This window comes from Nilaparvata lugens, chromosome 1 (assembly GCF_014356525.2).
Source record: "Nilaparvata lugens isolate BPH chromosome 1, ASM1435652v1, whole genome shotgun sequence".
Lineage (NCBI taxonomy): Eukaryota > Metazoa > Arthropoda > Insecta > Hemiptera > Delphacidae > Nilaparvata > Nilaparvata lugens.
The window spans coordinates 72385253-72402400 of NC_052504.1; the positions used below are offsets into that span (position 1 = coordinate 72385253).

The window sequence follows — 17148 nt, forward strand, 5'->3', positions numbered from 1 at the left end:
TTAGAATACACATACATGGAAACTGGAAGTGATCGGAAAGTGACCACTTTCGAAACGAGCATTGTTACTGACCTTGATATTTCTAGGCTCAAATTGAGATTAGATGTTTTCAATTACGCTATTCATGAAACGGTATCTTACCAAACTAGAAACTGTCCTGGATTTGTACGTTTTCTGTGCAGTGTAGCAAAAACACTATATCCTATGTGACATGAGAAATAAAATAATTTTGACTGAAGTCTAAAACCTTATGAGCTGACCAATGATTGTTTATTTATTGTTGCAATGATATTTATGTGCAATTTCAACATGAATATCGAATAATATTATTGAACAAATACATATGTTCCATGTTTCTATGAAATAGATAAATAAAGGACCAACTCTGTTGTAAAATTGTAACTCATTTTATTGAAGTTTTAAGATAGAATTTCAATCATTAAAATAGTGCTCTTAAAATGAATATTGATACATTAACAGGATATACATCCTGCTTGATGTTCACAAAATATCACATCAAAAGAACTACCTATTTTGTAGAACTGTCTTCCTCACAATGTGGAGACTTTGACAATTATAATACTTGCCTGATAAATAGCTGTATTGCTATGAGAAGGTTCTTTATTCACTTCAATGTCAATTTGTTCAAATGGACTCTCATGTATCACAGTTTCAATCTGAAACAGAGAGACAAAGTTATTACAACTATTAGGAGAATTTAGATAGCCTATGCATAGTTTGGTAGATTTTAACGCAATCAAACTTAAAAGAATGATAGGAGATTTTGATCAAGCAATGAGAGAGAATGAGAATGTTGGAGAGTAAGAGAGAAAGAATTGATTTTCTTGTGACAATGCCCACATGAGCTTTTGCATGTGCATGGGTAATAGAAAGTACAAGAGTGATTTGATGAGAGAATGAAACATCCATGCCTAACTGTGAGATTCGAACCGATAACCAGGTAGCGCTAGCACACTGGAGGGTGCAAAAATTTATAAAACAAAATGGCGGCCATTTAAAATTGTATTCTTTGAATAATCAAAACTGTTTGTTTTGCAAAAAATTTATAAAATAATCTTTTGTTATGTTATGTTTTAAGGGTTCAATGATCCAAAGGTTCAAAGAACCCCACACGTCAACCAGGGCTTATTGTGTGTCCCATGTACGTTACTTGGGCAATCCAATACCTGTGTCCTATACAAGATCCAGGAGTTTTTCCATATACTAACATCGCATTCATCACCTGGTTGCAGCCAAACAGAGTCCTTCTCCTTACCCCTAGTCTCACGCGAACCAGTGTGATATGCTTGGCAGTCTCTTCAGACTGATTGGTCCTTGTGACCTACGTGAGTTCCACTCCTGGCCTTTTTTGTAGGTCCTTTCGTTGAGGGAGGGGTCGCGAAATTTCCTCTAGGGCGCCTGGCCACCCTCGACTCAGCCTCTTGACCCACATTTGTGTCTAGAGTTTCACTCATCTTTGGTCTCTTGGGGTTTTCTTTTTTCCCCTCCGAAACTTTGCAGGGTCGAAAGCCTCACCTCTCCCAAGAAGTTTTGCCTGAATTTCCGCCCTTCTTTGAGCAGTGGTGAGGTTTGGTCTCTCCACCTGCAAACTCGTGACCTATGTGAGTTCCACTCCTGGCCTTTTTTGTAGGTCCTTCCGCTGAGGAAGGGGTCGTCATTTGTATCAAGGGCGCCCGGCACCTGGCCACCCTGGACTTAGCTTCTTGACCCACATTTGTGCCTGGAGTTTCACCCATCTCTTGTCTTTTGAGCTATTCAATTTTGGCCCCTCCAAAAATTTGTAGGGTCTAAAGCCTTACCTCTCCCAGAAAGATTTGCCTTAATGGCTGACCTTCTTTGAGCAGTGTTCGAAGATCTTTTGTTAGTAAATTTAGTTACAAATCGATTTACACCTAATTTTCAAGATTGAACGAACATTAAGTAAGAAATATCTAAGTAAACAAAACATAACCTATAGGTTAGTGAGTTTTTGCTTTTGAATGGCAATATACTGGCACAGAATACAATTACATATTTAATCATGTCTATTTTTTTTTAGGTATCATATTAGGTAATTAGTTTTTTCAGAGCAATTATGTCCCATGTTCTCATCTTTCATTGCATATTGTGCCATAAGCCATATGTAATTAGGTTATAGTTTTCTTCTGGGCTTTTAACCCATTTTGCATTTTATTTTTTCTTTGCTGTCCAATACTTTGGATTTTGGTAGACAAGTAGGTGTGATTCTTTTAGAGGTGTGGGCGTGAACCACATACGGCTGGACTCGATTATCTGACCTACTTGTTTGCGATATAAAAACCTTATGACTGCAACAACAAATGTTTGTAAAACCTTTTGCATACTTTTGTTTTTGTGGTCCGATACTAGAGTCTGCTATCACATTGCCTTACAGACATCTAGGAACTTTCCACCCAGTCACAATAGTCAACATATTTTTTTCCTTCACCAGTTGTTTTTGTGGGAGTGATAGCTCACAATTATAACAAATTAGAGTCATACTTGGAATTTTTCCATAGTAGTATATTTTATTAAATATACTTCCTCATGAAAGTTCAGTACTGACATGTAGGATAGGCTCTAATTAATCTTTCTCTTTTTTGTATTGTTTTAGGGAATTTATTTACCCAGTTTTCTATTTCTCTTTTTGTATTTTTTAGGGAACTTATTTACCCATATTCATCTTGATCATCTTTGTATTATAATCTTGAAATGTTTGTACTTATTATACAGTCTTTAAATTTTAAATTATTTTAAAAAATAAATGGTTCAATTTAAAACGTTTTGTTATATTATTATTTGAAATAAGTTTTTTGTGATTGATATCTTTTTCAAAATTTTAAATTGTTTGTTCTATAAATTTTGATATGATTGATTATCGTTTGAAATGGATGCTGGAGTGTATGTAGAATTTTTAGTGGGGTTTGTTGATTAGAATTTTGCTGGTATGTGATTGTTTTTTGAGATGGAACCCATTATTGCCTAAAGAAGGAATAACAGAGGTTATGACTTAGAGAGGCAGTAATGAGATAATATTTTTTGTGTTGATTAATAATGTTGATTGCCATAGATGCAGATTACTTATGAATATTGTTTGCCTTTGAAGCAAATATTATTGATGTTTTGAATGGTTTCTTGTTTAATGATTGATAGTAAAGTTTTGTCATGAAATGTAGTTTGTGTTTAGAACATTGAAGAGTCGAAATAAACTATAGTATCCAACAAACGATGATTAACAATATTAAATAATTTGCTTTTTATACAATTTTTGAACAAAATTAAAACTAAATAATTTTGAAACCCTGAATGATAAATCATAAATGTGAAATGAACTTGCTATAAATGAAATGTTATATTAAATGATAATGAAATGCAGATATATTATGAAATGATTGTGAATAGAAGACCAATTGTCTGAAATTATTGAAATATGTATTGAAATTAAATTTTGTTGTGATAATCTGATGTTTTTTTTACAATTTTGATAATGATACAGGGTGTTATGAAATTATATTTCTATTTTGAAGAATGGATTAAAATTTGATATTTGAACAGTGAATAGATGAAAATGAATGATTTTTTTTTAAATTTATCATTGATATGTCCATATTTCACAATTTATGTATTGCTGACTGTATAATAAGATGTTAACAAATTTCAATTTCATAATACTTAAAATAATTTTCATGTGTATTAGATTGTATTGATAGCCTAATCAAGTTTTTCTTCTTAGTTTATAAGCATTTTAAGATACAGGTACAGCACAGACATTAACATTGAAATAGTTATCATGTGAATCTCGAAATCAGCAACAAGTGAACGCCATGAAGAGTGTTAAGAACATTTGGGTGATTTTCGAACTAGTGTGACTCATCTACGCTGCGGCCTACACCAATAACTACGCCAAAATCTATGCTGATGCCTACACTAATAACTACGCCAATATCAACACTAATAACTACGCCAAAATGCCAAAATCTGCGCCAATGCTGCACCAATGCCAATAGCTATGCCAATGCCTGCGCCAATGCTGATGCCAACACCAAAATCAACGCCAATGCCAATAGCTACGCCAATGCCTGCGCCAATGCCAAAATCTGCGCCAATGCTGCACCAATGCCAATAGCTACGCCAATGCCTGTGCCAATGCTGATGCCAACACCAAAATCAACGCCGATGCCTGTGCTGATGTCAATGCCTGCGCCAATGCCAATAGCTACGCCAATGCCAAAATCTGCGCCAATGCTAATGCCAATGCCTGCGCCAATGCCAATGCCTGCGCCAATATCAACGCCGATGCCAAAGCCGACACCAAAGCATACGCCAATAGCAATGCCAATGCTTATTGCTGACTCTGTATCTCAAACTTCAACACTACTGCATTACCTGGAGGTAATTGCCATCCATGTTCACATTCACAACTTTGAATTCAGAAGAACAGTCACAGTATCATGAAAGAATTGATTCAAAAAATCCTCTCCTAAATTATTCCTGTATGCAGAACTCTAAACCTTGAAAGCTGAAAATATCAAAAAACCAAACCTTACCTAAATTAATCCTCACCTAAATTAATCCTGTAGCAGCGTCTATCTCTTTTCCAAAAAATGAATTACATTGTCATTTCAAGCCTGAAATGTACATTGTATAATTACAAATATGATACAAAATTTATGTGACTCTGTATTGAATTTGGAATGCAGCCGTCTACTACAAACATGAAGCAATGCTAACTGAGATGTCACCTGTATCGAGTTTGATATGCATCAGTCGACTACAATATCAGCCCAACACTACGTGCATCCAGATCAGCCCAACACTAACGTCTTCACACTGGAGTCACACTTAACTGAAAATCATACTGAGTGCCTTAACGGACTGTTTTCCAAAATGTGCATCAATAAAATCAACCGCGTCAATAGTGAAAGAAATGAACATTTTTGATTTATTGAATTTTATGTGAAATAAATGTAACAATTCATCAATTCATTTAAAAAAAAAAAAATAATATAATAAATTTTTCATTCAACATACATAATTTTTTTTATGCAATAAAAATTGAATTTTTCTATCTATTAAATTTATGTGCAATTTCAAAAAACTATTCTTTACATATTAAACTTTCTGTTGAGATATTTTTCTTTAAATTATAAAGCTAAATCAAAAGTAATATTGATATTCTATATTTTGAGATATTGTTTGGAAACATATAACAAACGCTATTGATGAATTTTTATAATAATTTTCAATATTTTTGGATGACAGGTAATGTTTTTCTAGAAAAAATTGTTACTGTTCTCGAATTTAAATTTCAACAATTTTCATTAGGGTCAATGTAAATTTTTTCTTTAAATTTTCAAACAGTAAAATTTTTTTATGTCAAGAGGGGGGTATTTGTAATATTACATTTTTTCTCACATTTAAATCGAATCTTCAATTCGAGATCTATGGAACTTTATAGTAAATGTCAGAGTCATCAATAGACGGACAAACTTTTTGATGGAGAATTTATTTCGTAAATGTTTGTTGCATTGTTCCATGGTGTCACCGAGGCAGGGTTAACAAATTACTAGATAAATAGTTTATTTAAATCGAAATATATATAAAAATTTAAAATAACATTTTCAAAATAAAGTTTTATTGAGAACAGATGTAGAATGTGAATTCTAAACTTATAAGTTATAATTTTTTGGTGACGTGTCTGTAAAAATCGATACTGAACGAGGCGTTGGCTTCGTGACTTGCAACTTATGTCTTTTCCTGTTCCTTCTTCTCTAGAAAAATGGCTGGCTGTGTTTGTGTAATTTTGTGCTCTGAATTATTGTCTGTTTAAGTGAAGTTATTAATGTTTTAAATTGAGTTTTATACAAGTTTATTGTGTACTAGTTTATTATTAAATAGCGGTTGGTATTTTCAAGCCAATAGCCACTGTGTTTCAACTGTAAACTAGATAAGTATTTTAGTTCGTAATAACTCTGAAATAATTAGGCTTAAGATATATGTTTCTTTGTGTATTTGTATAAATTCATCTGAAGATTATAAGTTAATTTGCTCTGAAAACTGGATTTCTCATTCATAGGCAATAGATCCATTCACAGTTTATCAAGAGTCTATTTCATTGGAGCCGACAACTATCCTTAGGTTGATAGGTGTTAAATGCTATTCCAACCGTTTAAGGAAAAATTGGTAGCACGGCAACATACATGGAAACTGGAAGTGATCGGAAGTGACCACTTTCGAACGAGCATTGTTACTGACCTTGATATTTCTAGGCTCAAATTGAGATTAGATGTTTTCAATTACGCTATTCATGAAACGGTATCTTACCAAACTAGAAACTGTCCTGGATTTGTACGTTTTCTGTGCAGTGTAGCAAAAACACTATAATTATCCTATGTGACATGAGAAATAAAATAATTTTGACTGAAGTCTAAAACCTTATGAGCTGACCAATGATTGTTTATTTATTGTTGCAATGATATTTATGTGCAATTTCAACATGAATATCGAATAATATTATTGAACAAATACATATGTTCCATGTTTCTATGAAATAGATAAATAAAGGACCAACTCTGTTGTAAAATTGTAACTCATTTTATTGAAGTTTTAAGATAGAATTTCAATCATTTAAAATAGTGCTCTTAAAATGAATATTGATACATTAACAGGATATACATCCTGCTTGATGTTCACAAAATATCACATCAAAAGAACTACCTATTTTGTAGAACTGTCTTCCTCACAATGTGGAGACTTTGACAATTATAATACTTGCCTGATAAATAGCTGTATTGCTATGAGAAGGTTCTTTATTCACTTCAATGTCAATTTGTTCAAATGGACTCTCATGTATCACAGTTTCAATCTGAAACAGAGAGACAAAGTTATTACAACTATTAGGAGAATTTAGATAGCCTATGCATAGTTTCTCTCTCAAGCAATGAGAGAGAATGAGAATGTTGGAGAGTAAGAGAGAAAGAATTGATTTTCTTGTGACAATGCCCACATGAGCTTTTGCATGTGCATGGGTAATAGAAAGTACAAGAGTGATTTGATGAGAGAATGAAACATCCATGCCTAACTGTGAGATTCGAACCGATAACCAGGTAGCGCTAGCACACTGGAGGGTGCAAAAATTTATAAAACAAAATGGCGGCCATTTAAAATTGTATTCTTTGAATAATCAAAACTGATTGTTTTACAAAAAATTTATAAAATAATCTTTTGTTATGTTATGTCTTAAGGGTTCAATGATCCAAAGGTTCAAAGAACCCCACACGTCAACCAGGGCTTATTGTGTGTCCCATGTACGTTACTTGGGCAATCCAATACCTGTGTCCTATACAAGATCCAGGAGTTTTTCCATATACTAACATTGCATTCATCACCTGGTTGCAGCCAAACAGAGTCCTCCTTACCCCTAGTCTCACGCGAACCAGTGTGATATGCTTGGCAGTCTCTTCAGACTGATTGGTCCTTGTGACCTACGTGAGTTCCACTCCTGGCCTTTTTTTTGTAGGTCCTCTCGTTGAGGGAGGGGTCGCAAAATTTCCTCTAGGGCGCCTGGCCACCCTCGACTCAGCCTCTTGACCCACATTTGTGTCTAGAGTTTCACTCATCTTTGGTCTCTTGGGGTTTTCTTTTTTCCCCTCCGAAACTTTGCAGGGTCGAAAGCCTCACCTCTCCCAAGAAGTTTTGCCTGAATTTCCGCCCTTCTTTGAGCAGTGGTGAGGTTTGGTCTCTCCACCTGCAAACTCGTGACCTATGTGAGTTCCACTCCTGGCCTTTTTTGTAGGTCCTTCCGCTGAGGAAGGGTCGTCATTTGTATCAAGGGCGCCCGGCACCTGGCCACCCTGGACTTAGCTTCTTGACCCACATTTGTGCCTGGAGTTTCACCCATCTCTTGTCTTTTGAGCTATTCAATTTTGGCCCCTCAAAAAATTTGTAGGGTCTAAAGCCTTACCTCTCCCAGAAAGATTTGCCTTAATGGCTGACCTTCTTTGAGCAGTGTTCGAAGATCTTTTGTTAGTAAATTTAGTTACAAATCGATTTACACCTAATTTTCAAGATTGAACGAACATTAAGTAAGAAATATCTAAGTAAACAGTAACATAACCTATAGGTTAGTGAGTTTTTGCTTTTGAATGGCAATATACTGGCACAGAATACAATTACACAGTATTATAATAGTTTTCTCTGATACTGGCTAACTCCAGTGTCATTCAGGCTTATTGGGAGGCAATTTTTCTGAGTAAATAATACTTTTGAGGTGTGTAAAACTTGTCAAACTATGTGAGGTTGGTAACTTTTAATATTAAAAAACAAAATTGATTATGAATAAACGCTGGTCTATTTGTGTTTTTGTTGTCAGAATATACTAAATAAATTACAGCATTGCAGCCAAAACTTTGACACCAAGTAGGGTGGCCATTAATCTACACTTATGTCAAAATCTTTTTAAAAATCGACTATAATAACTAGCAGAGCTTTGAATATTCTGGAGACAATAGAGAGTTGTTTAGAAAGGTTATTAAATCCCAAACTATAAGAGCACTAAATTTATTTTTTCAATTCAAAAATTAATTTATTTCGCACAAAATATTATTAAAAAACATTGTACCGGCTAAAAAAACTAATGAAAATCCACTATGAAAAACAACTTATTTTTAACGTTTTCTGTTTTGCTTTAGAGAACTGAAATAAGTAAACTCTTCATTTGTAGAGCTTTAATCAAATAAAATTGAACATGACTTTCTACTAGTAACGGATCAACAACATTTGATATTATGAATGAATCAATGACAACGAAAACATATGGTTTATCATATCATTCTACCCGATAGATTATCGTGTTATCTTAGGGGCAAGATGACGGAGCGACACAGTGGACTCTTGTCCATCAGGGCGACGAATGTGAGCATACTCTGGGTTTGCCTCAATCAATTCAACTTCTTCTACTGATGAATCTTGCTTTGAATTTCGGTTCATTTTCTTCAGCCAAACTGGTCCTGGCTCATTAGCCAAGATGGTAGTGACTGTCCATTGTTGAGGATCTCATGTGTAGGAACATTCGTTCATGAGGGGTGCAATTTGTTGTAGTACACAAAAGAGATCGAATAGATGTAAGGAAAATTTGCTCCAATTGTGCAATTTGCTCTGAAATAAAACCACAGTATATGAAATACAAAAGGGAATCTTGAGTACTCATCAACCATCACCAGTAGGTATTTATTTCTTGTTTTTGATTGTACGGGTCCTTTGAAGTCCATATTAATTCGTTCAAAAGGTTTTGTTGCCTTTATGAGATTTCCTTTTGTCTTCATATACTGTGGTTTTATTTCAGAGCAAATTGCACAATTGGAGCAAATTTTCCTTACATCATCTACAGTATAGGGGAGATTTTTCATTCTGAGCCAGTGGTAGAAACGAGTTACACCAGGGTGACAAAGTTCATCATGGTATTTTGCCAAAGCTGAGTTCAATGTTGAACAACCAGCTGTAATACATATACGAGAGAGTGCATCAGCTGGTGCATTTTCTTTTCCAGGTCTGTAGACTATGTTGAATTTGTATTCAGATAATTCTAGGCGCCACCTTTGTATCTTTTCATTTTTTATTTGATTAAATTGAAATAAGTAAACTCTTCATTTGTAGAGCTTTAATCAAATAAAATTGAACATGACTTTCTACTAGTAACGGATCAACAACATTTGATATTTATGAATGAATCAATGACAACGAAAACATATGGTTTATCATATCAAGAACAAAAAGATAAAGCAAAATAAAGATGGACACACCTAGGCATAAGCACTATTGGGAGTCCACTTCTCTTGAAATAAAAATTTTATTCAGAATGTATGGTCTCATGTGGAGTATTGTATACGGTAGTTTTCCCCGTAAGAGACAATGCTTCCCTATAAGAGCTTGACCAGCGGACCTGATGAAGAAAGTAAAGTGTTATAAGAATTCAACTAGTCCTGACATTTATGTAATCTCTCAGCAGTGGTGATGAAGTCATTAATTGAAGTATAAGTTGTAGCACTGCTTAATCTGATAGACTACTGTTTAGATGAACTTTTCCCAAGGAGCTGAAAATATTAATGACAAGACATTAAAAAAGTGATTCTAGAGAAATATAAATTTTTCGGTCATTCTCAAAAATTATTATATTTGGCAAACTCATAGAATCAGTTATGTATGTTTAATTGTATATATAAAACATTTTGATAATAATATCATCTTCCAACCTCAACAGAATGGGTTCGGTCAGTCAGTAGGGAAGAGACTACAACATAAAGATTATAATACTCACCGTAAAGAGTAACAGTAAAGAGAAACATGAAAGTGACTATGCACATTCTAAAAAATAAAAATTGGTGTAAGTGCACGTCCAGTGCCAACATACCTATTATCAAATTGTTGGTTGGGATCGATCTAGTATGTTATTTTGAGCACAAAATCACAAAAATTAAACGGCGCTCACTATTGTTTTTTAAATAAACTAAGTTTAAAGTAGCACAATTGTAAACTCTAAGGTTCAACTTTAAGAAATTTATATTGATTTTAAATTGGTAATCAATAATTTTGATGTAAAGTGGACTGTATTGAATAGAAAAGAAACAAGTGATATCTCTACAGAAACAAGTACATGCAATGAATATATAAAAGAACAACTCACCGAAAATCTGCAGAGTATCTAATGTAATATTTATATTATTGAGCTTACAACTTCCAGGTAAGGTATTCAGGTGTCCCCGAGGTAGGAGATGAATCAAGGATGGTGAAAAGGCAAGCTTAATTGTCATCTACTGTTGGTAAATTCGGCTTCCATCATAAACGTTGCACATATATTTCTGACGAGATATTTACAATGTCTTTAAAGACTATAGATCGGTGAACTTTCCAATCGAAAAATAATAGTTTAAAACTTTCAACTAAAGGGAGTTTGGCAAACACTCTTCCAAACGTAGGTTTATGGTGTACGATTTAACACTAACGAAAAAATAATAATTTGAAGAACGATTTTCTTCTGGGAATGATCGACGAAAATTACCAATTCCCGACTCGAGGCAAGCTATTTCAAGCGAGACTGAACAGAAAGAAAAAATCTACCGGCTAGTGAGCGCGACGCACTCAAGTGAAAGAAATACGAACTGAACGAGGAGCGCGCGTCCAATTCAAAAACGAAAAATGAAAACTAGAGCTGGCTCCAACATCTCCCCCCGGCTGAAAAGCTATTTTCAGACAAGGCTAGAGAACAAAGAAACGAAAAAACAATGAATAAACGACGAAAGAAATAAAAATAAAACAAAACGAGAATAAAACAAAAAAATGCAAAAGGAAAATTATTGAGTAGGCAACGGATACAACTTTGTAGCCGGCCTTTTGAAGCGACCATTGGCGCACCGCACCATAGCCACTCAAACGACACCGTCAGCACCGGGAAATACTTCCTCAATCACCCCCAGAGGCCATTTCAACGGTGCGACATTTGGTTGATCCACTAGGACGATTGTACCAACCGTGAGAGGGGTGGAATCCTTACACCATTTCACACGGTTTTGTAATTCATGTAAGTATTCTTTGCGCCAACGACTCCAGAAAGACTGAACCATTTGATTGACTAATTCAAACCGATCCAATCGATTCATTGGACGATCTTCCACATTTAACATAGGAAGGTACTTAAGAGGTGTCAAAGTGAGAAAATGAGCCGGTGTGAGGGCGAGGGGTTCACTTGGATCCGCGCTCATTTGACATAACGGGCGTGAGTTAAGTACAGCCTCAATTTGAACTAAGACAGTGTTCAATTCTTCGTAAGTCAACAACTGGTTACCAATAACTCGAAACAGGTGTGACTTTACTGATTTTATATTCGCCTCCCAAAGACCGCCGAAGTGAGGTGAACCTGGCGGGATGAAATTCCACTCAATGCTATGATCAGCAAGTTCATTCTGGAGCAGGTTTTGATATTCCTTGGAGTTCAGCATCCGTGACAATTTTATTAGCTCATCATAGGCGCCGACGAAGTTGGTACCATTATCGGAATACATGACCTTACAAGGACCTCGTCGAGCAAGGAAACGGCGAAAAGCTGATAAGAACATTTGGGTCGATAAGTCCGAAACTAATTCAATGTGAACGGCTTTAGTTGCCATACAGACAAAAAGACAAATGTACGATTTAAATATGAAAGGATTCCGACGCCTGGCCATGGTGATTCGAATGGGTCCACCATAATCAACTCCACATTGGACGAATGGTTTAGACGACAGAGTTCTACAGGCTGGCAGATTGCCCATTTTCGGCGGTGTAAGAGTGGGACGATAGTGAAAACACTTGTTACATTTTCGTACATGACTCTTATAAGGACACGGGCTGATAAAATCCAATATTTTTGTCTCAAAATAGACGCCAATAAATGAGGTCCAGCGTGACAGTGCTTTTCATGAAAATAATCAATCAAAAGCGTGACCAATGGATCATTTTTCGGTAATATAATCGGATGACAGCTGTCATAATTCAACTCAGAATTTTGTAAACGTCCACCCACACGAATAATATCATGATCAAGAAAGGGTGACAGTTGTTGAAGATGAGAAGTACATTCTTTCCCAGCTTTCAATTCCAGTAATTCTTTCGAAAAATGAATTTTTTGTACAACTTTACACAAATGTTTTTCCACCAAATTGAAATCTAATTCATGAGGTTTAGGCAATAGACGAAGTACTTTCAATATTAACACCATGATACGCAATAGACGTTGGTAGTTGGAACAACGAGCAATTAAAAGATGAATCGAATTAATAGATGAATTTTCCGACTGTACTACAGTGACAATTGAGTGAACCTTGACCTCAGGTAGACACTCTATAGGTTCCAGATCAACCTTGACGGGCCAATCACTCTCTTCTAACATTAGCCAAGAGGGGCCAGACCACCACAAATCATGACTAATTATTTCAGAAGGGGATAACCTCTCGAAATGGGATCAGCTGGGTTTGAATTTCCTGCCACGTGTAACCAGTCGTTGATAGGACAGTCTTGAATTTTCGTAACTCGATTAGCGACAAAAGATTGCCATCTAGATGGACAGCCCCTGATCCAATGTAAGACCACAGTTGAATCCGATAATGCAACAACGCGAGTCACGTGACAACGAAGGCTCAAAACAGAGACAACAACCTGTATTAATTCAGCGAGCAAGAGCGCCGCGCATAATTCAAGCCTAGGTATGGATAAAGTCTTAGATGGCGCGACTTTTGATTTAGCGCACAACAATGTGATAGTTGCAGGTTGCATATCCATTTGAGATTTTATGTAGATCACACCACCATAACCTAAAGTCGATGCATCACAGAAACCAATGACAGTAATTTTCGAATCATTCATCACTCCTAAATGACGTGGTATGAAGAGATTGGACAATAAAGGGAACTCCTTCTGACATGTCTCCCATTGAAGCGCAATAGAGGGAGGTACTGAATCGTCCCAATCAAGACCAGCATTCCATAATTGTTTAATTAAACATTTAAGAAACAAAGTTAGGGGTGACAAGAGTCCCAAAGGATCGAAAATGCGTGCTACTACCGATAAAATGTGACGTTTGGTAGGAACAGACTGATTAGGATTCACTGAAAAACAAAACGAATCACTACCAGGTTGCCATTTCAAACCTAGGACAGCCAACAAATTTCCCATCTCGAAATCTTTAGACAAGGCCGATTTTTCATCTTCCGAGAAATCATTCATCAATTCAGGTGAATTGGAACTCCATTTAGTAAGTTCGAATCCGCCTCTCTCGAACAATTCTTTAGCCTGACTACAAAGACGATTTGCTTCACCTAAAGAAGACACACTTGTCACCAAATCATCCATAAACATGTCACTCGGAATACGAGCTTTAGCATCAGGGAAATTTTCACCTTCTTCTTGAACAAGTTGATGGACAGTTCTGAGAGCTAGAAACGGTGACTCACTCAGACCAAATACGACAGTTTTTAATTCAAAAATTTGTATGGGATCATTGGACGAAAATCTCCATAACAAACGCTGAAATTTGCGACACGATTCATCGACAAGAATCTGTCTATACATCTGCTTTATATCAGCAGTTACAGCGATAGAAAATAACCGAAAATTGACTAACAGAACGAAAATATCCGTTTGCAACTTGGGGCCGATATGAAGTATATCATTCAATGATACTCCAGTAGTAGTTTTCGCGCCTGCGTCAAAGACAATACGCAAAGGCGTTGATTGACTCTGAGTTTTGATTACAGCATGATGAGGTATAAAATAACCACTTTTATCACTCTGATTTTTTATCAATTCCATGTGTCCTTGTTTGAGATAATCCAAGAGGACATCGTGATACACTAAACGCATGTTTGGATCACGTGCCAGTCGTTTCTCCAAACTGATGAGTCGACGTTCTGACATAGCATAAGAATCACCAAGACAATCAGGGGATTTTGAAAACGATAATGAGACAACGAATCTACCCGAATTTTCACGACGAACGGACGATGCAAAATCCTTCTCGCATTCCAACTCATCAGCAGTGAGTTGTTTTCCTACATCTGGAACGCTTTCCACTTCCCAAAATTTTCGAACTAACTTATCCAACGGTGATGTTAGACAAGTCATCAAACACGTTGAATTTTCTGAAGATTGAGTTAAAATAGGGGCTCTACCCATCAAAATATAACCGAAAACACTTTCCAAGGCCATCAAATAATTCGAATCAATTTCCACACGACCATTTCGGAAAATATGGGGCACTAATTCAGCTCCTATAATAGCGTCAATTTCGCTGGGAATGTGATAACTTTCATCAGCAAGTCGAAGACCAAACAAATTTGATAATTTAGAATTATCAATTTTACTAGTGGGAAGCTGTTCCATGATTTTTTCGACAACTAATGGTTCAATGGAAAATTTAACACTAGAATCGAGTCGAGATTGAAGCGTGACAAAAGTACGACCAAAAACTGATTGCGAATTTCCGCCAAAACCATTCACAATTAATTGGAAAGGAGAAATCGATAGTTGCAATTTACGACAAAGTTTACGAGTAATGAAATGACTTTGACTAGCTGAATCAACTAAAACTCTTATTTTGTGCAATCTACCTCTCTTATCAGGTACCTCGACTTGAGCAGTTGATAGTAGAACACTATACGGTGCCGACTTCGAATCGATAGAACAACAGGTAATAGTATTATTTTCTACCTTTTTCGCATCCGAATTTGATGACGAATTTGAAGCATTTCCGAAATGTAAAAGCGAATTATGCTTCTGACTACATTCCTCGCAGTTGGAAGAAGTACAATCTTTACTACGATGGGCTGGCGAGAAACATTTCAAACAGCAACCCTTCTCCTTAACAAAACGAAAACGGTCCCAAGGTGATAACTGACGAAAAAGACGACAATTGATCAATTTATGATTTGTCATCGAACATTTCAGACATTCTGATATTTTTACCGGTGATTTGGTCACTTGCGAATTCGATTGAACAACCAACACTTTGGATTTTGGTATTGGTTTCACTACTGGCTTGCATTGTTTAGACGATTCGTCATGCGGTAACGATTTAATCTGCCTTTCGATGAATGAAACAAAATCAGTATATGTGGGGTCATCCTTAGTATGAACTGAAGCTTCAAATGCCTTTCGAGAAACAGGATCTAAAATTTTCAACGCTTGGAACAGAAATATTGCATCAGATACATCTTCACCTCGTAGGCGTTTTAAAGCAGTAATTGAACCACAGAACTGATCGACTATAGAAACTAAACCTGCACGAGACTCAGATTTTAGACAATTGAATTCGAAAATTTGTTTCAAGTACACATTTGAGAGTGAGCGGGGGTCATTGAACCGCTTAATTAATGCATCCCAAATAATTTCATAATTATTAGCAATAGGTGGTAGATGACGTGAAATATTAGCCGCTTCTCCAGATAGTTTGGACACCAGATATTGGACCTTTTGTTGATTTGGAATCGATTTGTTGTCATGAATCATGCATTTAAACATTTCGTAGAATACCGCCCATTTTGATTGATCTCCGTCGAACACAGGAATTTCAATTTTCGGTAAAATATTAGACGAATCCTTATTGGAAGATACAGGTTGAGCCGGGGTAGAAACACTAGATACAACCTGACTGCGTTTTTTCAATTCACTAGCAATTGCTTCCATATGTTTGAACATTTCCATATGTGAACTACTAAATTTGGGTACAAATTCTGGGTCTTTTCCCATTTCAAGCTCCTGTATTTCCATTTCAATAGCTTCATAATCCTGAACAGTTTTAAGAGTGGAACTATAGAGAATTAGAAATTGTTTAGCACTAGCTTCTTCTTTTAAAGCCTTTTTCGACAAATCGAAAGTACGTTGAATACGATAGAAATATTGCTCAAGTTTAGCTCGTTTGAGCTTTAACTTCGTTTCACTCATGATTGGATATTGGAAAGGTCTTAATGATTTTCATTTACTAATTTTCGAATAAAATTACGAATGCAACAATGAACGATTTTCATTGATGATTCAAGCAAGCAAAATGATAATGCTAGTACAAATTGAACAGAGAAAGCTCAATAGACGAAGCAAGCTAAGCGATAACGTTATCAGCATTGCAAAGTAACGGTTCCGATCGGACAATAGAGATAAGAGTGAACCAACTTGATCGGCTCAATTCATAATGTACAAACAGGTTTGAACCCTAGCATGCACAAACGATTTACAATAAAATTGGATAAGTGCTTGCCAAATATTTGAATAAAAAATAGCCAATAAAATCTGGCCTGGTGGACCAGTGTAAACTCTAAGGTTCAACTTTAAGAAATTTATATTGATTTTAAATTGGTAATCAATAATTTTGATGTAAAGTGGACTGTATTGAATAGAAAAGAAACAAGTGATATCTCTACAGAAACAAGTACATGCAATGAATATATAAAAGAACAACTCACCGAAAATCTGCAGAGTACCTAATGTAATATTTATATTATTGAGCTTACAACTTCCAGGTAAGGTATTCAGGTGTCCCCGAGGTAGGAGATGAATCAAGGATGGTGAAAAGGCAAGCTTAATTGTCATCTACTGTTGGTAAATTCG

At 35.7% G+C, this 17148-nt stretch overlaps 1 long non-coding RNA gene across 3 annotated transcripts in view; it reads right to left on the bottom strand.

The window, feature by feature from the left end:
- LOC120354769 overlaps positions 1-17148 on the bottom strand; it is a 70808-nt gene that overhangs the window by 39117 nt on the left and 14543 nt on the right. The window lies entirely within an intron of this gene.